The sequence below is a fragment of the Bos grunniens genome, chromosome 3 (assembly GCF_055505025.1).
Source record: "Bos grunniens cultivar Pamir isolate PY7600 chromosome 3, Bosgru_T2T1.0, whole genome shotgun sequence".
In the NCBI taxonomy this organism is placed as follows: Eukaryota; Metazoa; Chordata; class Mammalia; order Artiodactyla; family Bovidae; genus Bos; species Bos grunniens.
In genome coordinates, this window is record NC_141167.1 from 21,642,004 (window position 1) to 21,649,684 (window position 7,681).

The window sequence follows — 7,681 nt, forward strand, 5'->3', positions numbered from 1 at the left end:
TGGAGCGGGTTGCCATTTGCTACTCCAGGGGATCTTCCCGACCCAGGGATCAAACGCACGTCTCCTGTGTCTCCCTCACAGGAGGGAGGGTGGCAGATGGATTCTTTTACCACTGAGCCACCTGGGTGGCCGGGAGGAAGATGTGTTCAGACAGACCTGGGGGTGAGGAGGACAGGGATGTGTGTATATGAGAGGTACCTTCCAGCAGAGATAAGGGGCCATGTGACTGAAGCTTCTGAAACAGGAGACTACATTCTGGAACCTGAAAGGTCTAGTGTGTTGCAACATGGAGAGAAGGGGATGCTTGTGAAATATGAGGTTAGAGAACAGGCAGAAGCCAGTGGGCTCTGAAGCAGTGAATACTTGGAGTAATTGAAAGCCATTGTAGGAGTTTTAAGCTGGGAAGTGACCTGATCAGATTTCCAAGGGCCTCCCACTGGGAATATAATTATCAATAGTAGTTGCTGAATGAGGAAGTTAAATAATGACAGAAAATGTTTCTGAAGGTCAGTCCAGTACTTAAGCTTCCTTAGCCCTCCCCTCTGTGAGTAAACAGAGCTGTGGAACTCCCTGCTGCTCGTACTGAAGTTTGAGGTGCCACACCAGGAGGCACGCTGGCAAAGTCAGATGTACCCAGAAGGGTGACCAGGACGGAGAGGCAACTGAAGGTGTCATCCTGGAAAGAACAACTGGAGCATTAAGCCAGGAGATGGCTGTTCTCTTGCTCTTTGTACCTCCCCTGCTTGACCCGTACCTGCTTCACTTGCACCCTACTCACCTGACCTTCCTACATACTTGCCCCAGGCCATATTCTAACTTTAGACCCTGTGACAGCTTATCAAAGGGGTGCTGAGGAGCCTGCCCTTCTGCTAAGTTTCCCTGTAATCAGTGAGCCAGACTCACTTCGATTCTCCTTGAAATGGCAACCCACTCTAGTATTCTTGCCTGGAAAATCCCATGGACAGAGGAGCCTGGCTCCATGCGGTCGCAAAGAGTGAGACATGACTGAGCGGCTGAGCACACACCCCTGGCAGCAAAGACTGCAGTCAAGTCCTGGACGACCGTGGTGGAGTATTGCTCCAGGATCTTGCTTGAGGCGTGTAAACTCCCTCTATCCGTTGAGTCAAGGATGTCTCTGCCACTGGGGGGAAGAAAGTGAAAGTTAAGTAAAATTGCTCAGTCCTTCCCGACTCTGTGACCCCATGGGGTGTAGCCCCCCCCCCCCCCCGGCTCCTCTGTCCATGGAATTTTTCAGGCAAGAATACTGGAGTGGGTTGCCATTTCCTTCTCCAGGGGATCTTCCTGACCCAGGGATCGAACCTGGGTCTCCTGCATTGCAAGCAGATGCTTTACCAGCTGAGCCACCAGTCTCCCTTTAAGCTAGTGCTTTCTGAACTGTGGTTCACAACCATGATTTATTTGTGGTCTTGGAGTTAATTTTGTGGGTATGGGAGGCACGAGGACTTTTCATAAATAGTTACTCCTCTTCCTGAAGGAAAGGTTACTCCTCTTCCTCAGAAGGGTTGCCTCTCCTCTACCTCTGTGGTTAGCTATGTGACTTGGTTTATGAAATATTAGTGGAAGCATTGTCTTCTATATTTCTGGATGGAAGCGTTGGGAGTGAACCTTGGGTTTGCCTTGTCATTCCCACCACAGTGATCATGGAAACATATGTTACGATGGAACCTACATCAACTTGAGTACTTAAGTGACTGTTGAGCAGAACCCCCTGTGGACCTGCATTAGACATGTAGTGAGAGTGAGAAATGCTGTGTTCAGCCTCTGAGAGTTTGTGTGGTTACTGAAGTATAACTTGGTCTCCTTTTTTCTTCTTCTGGCTGTGTAGCTTGCAAGATCTTAGTTCCCTGACTTAGGATTGAACCTGGGCCTTTAACAGTGAAAGCATGGAGTCCTAACCACTGGACCACCAGGGAAGCCCCTAACGTGGTCTTTTTTCACTGATAGAGCAGGCATGGACCAGCTCCTTATTTTCTCACTGATATTTTAAAAATCGAAGTATAGTTGATTTACGATATCATGTTAGATTCAGGTGTGCAGCAAAAAATGATTCAGAAACATATATACACATATATATGATACTTGAAAAAATTATTTTCCATTATAGGTTATTACAAGATACTGAAATATTGAATATAGTTTCCTATAGTATACAGTAAATCTTTGTTACTTATCTATTTTATGTATATTTTTAACAAAAGAATAGAAAATATCAGACACAAGCCAATCTATAGTGACGACAGACAGTGGTTGCCTGGAGAAAGCTAGATTACACAGGATCATGAGGAAACTTGGGGGTGATGGCTATCTTTATAGTGTAAAGATACCAGTTATGGCTCAGAATTTTATTTGGTAAACAAAAGATAGTACACCTCCAAGGCATGAATGCTGGCTAACTCTGAAGGAGTGGCCAGTAGTAATGTATACAAGTCTATACATATGTAAAAAAGTCATAAAACTGTATACTTTAAATATGTGCAGTTTATTGTACACCAATTATATCTCAGTAAAGCTATTAAATATATGCACCCAAAACAAAATTTTAAAAGATCATATACAAACAAAAAATAGGCATTAAATTATAAGAGTTGCTTTATGGGTGGAGGGAAGATAAGATTGGGGAACAAAAAGAGTAAATAGATAAGATATAAGAGGGACTTGGATGCATCAATGATGATATTGTCCTGTGAACAGAAATGAACTCAGCCCTCTGCACCTGATGAGATGAATGGATGAATGAACTATTAGGAAAGTGACTGGTTGTATGCCTTTCTTCCTGAGTTGTGTCATTCTTACCTCCCAGGAGGCTTTTTCCCTGACCCAGAGGGCTGACTGATCAGGAGAGGGAATGTGACCAAGAAGTGGGCAGGTTGACTGAGACTCCTACAAAATCACTGTCCCTTTCCCTTTTTCCCCTGCTTTGTCTGTTCTAGGGGACAGAGTCACTTAGTTCCTCTTTGTTTTGTTCCTCACAAGCCCTGATGCCCTTAGTGGCTGCTCTTCTCAGACAGGGGCACTTCGTTTAGAGAGTATTTCTTCAGACTTGAACCTGGATTGTTTATTTATTGAAGGGGGCAGGGAACATCCCCAAAGTCACAGCAGTCCCAAACAGTACTCTGTATATTCCAAGACTGTCCTCATGGTCCGTTCCTGCTTGGACCTTCCCCAGGTCTTTCTTGGGGGGATGACCCTGGCTCCCTCTGGTGTCTTAGACTGTTTCCTTTTCCTTCAGTTTGATATCACCCGCTTGCTTTCTATCTTTTAAAAATTTTACTTCTTTTTGTTTGCTTACCAGTAATACTTCTGTTATTATTTTAAAAATATGCTTTTCTGTTATTTTAATGAAGAAGGTAAATGCATGTACTTCATCTGCCATCTGGAACCTAAAGGCCCCTAAATTGGGTCTTAAAGAATGAATAGAAGTTTGCCAGGCAGTGTGTGCTGCAGGATGGGGGTGAAAATTATGGGGGAACATCGGTCATTAGAGATCAAAGGAAGGGTGTTCAAAGGAGAAAAACACTGGGGCCTAAAGTGTTTGAGGAAGGCTGAGAAATGAGTACAGTTCTTTGTACCTGTTACCATCCTGACAGCCTGCCAGTCATTGGATACCGAGTTTTAACTCTACCAGTATGTTTACCCAACTCACAGAAGCAGATGAGGGCACCAGCTGGAACTGTGGGCTCTGTCTCTCTTAGGGGACCCCATTTGTGACGGAAGTTGTAAGCAGGTTGTTGCCAGCTTGAGCAGAAGCCAAAGAGCTTGGTAGCTGAATATCCAGACTTTCAGTACAGTGACATCAGAGTCACTGAGGACAACAGCCCCACACCTTCTGGTTTCAAAGGGATTCACCTTGGTAGAGCCAGGAATTGCAAAGATTCCAGCCCAAGAGAACCAAGGGCAAGAGCCCTCTTTGGGTTGTACCAGGGTTTAGTAACAGGCAGCCCTAGAGAGAAAGACCGGAGTCACTTGGGGGAACCTTGGGTGCGCAGGTTTGTTTTAGGCAAAAATTCTGAATGTCCCTCAAAGGTATACTGATTTTATAAAAAGCCATCCTCACTTTGTAGAATGATTCCCCAGGTAAGTTCTTTAAGATAGATTTATGTGTTAAGATTTGATTTATATACAACCTATCAAGAATAAGCCCTCTGTGAAATATGAGGTAAATATATTATGTCCTACTGATGCTTCTCAAGAAGGGAGGCATGTGCTTTTCTCCATGTCTGGTTTTCAAAAATTGGTTTGCCACCCATAAGATGTTTTCTTCCACACTGTCTTGGATACAAACTTAGGGCATACAAGCTGACTCAATACTCATACTGATGTCCCCAGAGCCAAGTGAAAAATATGTAGCTCTCAGGATCAAAATAAAACATTTCTCTAATAAAATTGCTATTGCTATAGCTCATGTTTAGTCACATTATTTTACTCTATTTTATTTTTTAGCCCTTGCTATACTTTGGGCACTGTTCTAAACACTTTACTAAAATGAACTCATTTAATTCTCAATAACCAATGAGGTAGTACAGTACCTCCATTTTACAGATGAAGAAACTCAGGGGCAGAATGGCAAAGAAACTTACCTCCCAGTTTCAAATAAATTTAGGAGGGAGAAAGCATTTTGTGTATATTTGAAGGATGGCATGGGTTAAAACAGGTTGAGGAAAACAGATGAAGGGTAAGACATGGTTGGTGTGTTTCTAGGTTAACGACTAGGAACTTTTGATAACAGATTTTTGTTTTTGTTTTGGCTGCATCGGCTCTTCATTGAAGTTCGTAGGTTTCTCTAGTTGTGGCACATGGGCTTAGTTGCCTGTGGCATGTGGGATCTTAGTTCCCTGACCAGGGATTGAACTCTTGTCCCCTGCACTGAAAGGTGTTTTCTTAACCACTGGACTACCAGGGAAGTCTGATAACAGTTTTGGAGTCTAGGTGTCTGTATCCCTATTACAGAGGCAGCAGTGAGTCTCAAAGATCCAGTTTTGACTTTTCAGTGGGCTCCCACTTACTATGGAGTATTGAGCAAGTCCCTGCTTGTCTGTGGGGCTCAGTTACTCATCTGGGCAATGGAGATTGGAAGGTAGATTAGTTAGCTATTGCTTTGTAATAAACTAATCCCCAAACTGGCAAGTTAAGCAACTATTTATGATTCTGAGTCTGTTGGTTGGCTAGGCTCACTTACATATCTGCATTCAAGTGGCTGGCTGTTTTTATGCTTGGAACCTGTGTAAGGGCCTGAGCAGGAACACTGGGCTGAGCAAGCTCTATGCTACATGGCTTTATCTTCTGGAAGGCAAGCTTGGGCTGCTGCTTATGGCAGTGGTAGGGTTCCAGGAGAGAGAAAGGTAACAGTTCTCTTGCAGCGGCTGGCCTGAAAAATAGCACAATGGGAGATTTTTGTGAGCTAAGTTTTCTTTGGGGCAAAATGAAGATTATAGCCCAGGAAACAGCATTTCAGATAGCTCTGAAAAACTGCTCCAAAGAGGCAGAGGGGGAAGGTCAGTATATATGTGATTTTAGTGAAGGGGGAGTATATGCAATCAGGTACATATTATTTTTGCATAAAGTTTCTGCTAGTCACAGGGAGCAGTCACCGTGAAGAATTTTAGTGCTTTTCTAGATATGAGAAGAAACTGAAGAGGAACTAAAGAGCTTTTTGATGAAGGTGAAAGAGGAGAGTGAAAAAGCTGGCTTGGAACAACATTAAAGAATCTAAGATCATGGCATCTGGTCCCATCACTTCTTGGCAAATAGAAGGGGGAAAAGTGGAAGCAGTGACATCTTTTGTTTTCTTGTGCTCCAAAATCACTGCAGACAGTGACTGCAGCCATGAAATTAGAAGACGCTTGCTCCTTGGAAGGAAAGCTATGACAAACCTAGACAGCATATCAGAAAACAGAGATATCACTTTGCCAACAAAGGTCCATATGGTCACAGCTATGGTTTTTCTAGTAGTCATGTACAGATTTGAAAGTTGGATCATAAAGACAACTGAGTGCCAAAGGATTGATACTTTTGAGGTGATGGAGAAGACTCTTGAGAGTCCCTTGGACAGCAAGGAGATCAAACCAGTCAATCATAAAGGAAATCAGGCCTGAATGTTCATTGGAAGGACTGATGCTGAAACTAGCTCCAATACTTTGGCCACCTGATGCGGAGAGTCAACTCACTGGAAAAGACTCTGATGCTGGGAAAAATTGAGGGCAGGAGATGAAGGGAGTGACAGAGGTTGAGACGGTTGGATGACATCATCGACTCAAGCTTGGCATGCTGTTAATCCATGGGGTCGCAAAGAGTTGGACATGACTTAGTGATTGAAAAAGAACAGATGTGAGGAAATACAAGAATTGGGCTCATAAAGTTGGCTCCTGAAAATAACTATCTGAAGACCTGTTCTGCCAGTTTTCCCCGGAGCACCTCAGTTCTGCTCTCCTCTCTGAATTCCTTTCAAGGGGTGTTGAAAGTCTGCAGCTGCAGTGGCTCACAATTTAATCTTTGTAGAGACAGATGGCAAGTGCCAAAGGCAAGTGCCAATTTGTAGCTGACATAGCCTAGGCTCAGAACTAGCACAACATCCTGTGCACTGCATTCTGTTTGTTAAAACAAGTCACAAAGTTCAGCTCAGATTTGCAGGGGTGGGGAAATAGCTCCCTTCTGAAGGGACGGAGGAGCCCTTTGCACAGAGCAGAGATACAGAAAGGTGTGGGATTGAAGGAATTTACCAGAGAAGACAAACTCTCCCCTACCTCTGAGGAGAGTATAATAGTATAATAGAACCACCTCTGAGGTGGTGAGGGGCTCAGGCAACTGAGGCCAAAGACCTGGCCGTGCTTTAAAAATTATAAAATGCTCCACAGGTAGTGCTTCTGAGTGTGGTAATCTTGTGTCACCTGTGGGCCTGTGAGCTCCTGAGAGCAAGCCGTGCCCTACTCCTGTCTGCCCCTTCTGTATTGAGGAAAGGCTCACAGAAATGAAGGGAAACAAAGCGGAGCAGTTGCTGAGAACCAGACCACACTCCCTCTTCTCACCCTAGAACAAAGACAGGCTTCAAACCCTCTGGAATCTGAGAAGCTTCCTTGCCTTCAGCAAGCTCTCCCCCTCATCCTTTCTGCCCTGCCCCCACCTCGAACTGCACTTGGCAGGATACTCACCTGTCTTCCCACTCAACAACTGAGGATACAGAAGGATGACTTGCTCAAGGTCACCAGTTAGTGGGTGAAGACCCAGATCCTGCTCAGGAAACCCATCAGGGCCTGCTTGAGTGACTGCAAATATGAACACACATCTGAGTGCAGGGACATGCTGTTTTGGCTCCTGGAATGGTGTGGTGTTGAGTTACAGATGCTTTTCTAATAATACAGGTGGAGCCCTGGAAACCTTTCCCTGCTGTGTTCTCAAGTCTCCCCGCTCTCCCATTCCACATCTCTGCCTCCAGCTTGCCTCTCCCAGTCCTCCTCCATATTGCCTTTCCAAAACACTTGCATCATGACTCTGCTTAAAATAACAATGAATCAACATTTATTGAGCCCTTACAACGGGCCAGGTAGTGTTCTAAGCTCTTCTCTTGAATTAACTCATTTAATCTTCACAATTCTATGAAGGAGTCACTATTATTAGCTCCCATTTTGCAGATAAGGAAACTGAGGCACAAGAGGTTAGAGTGACT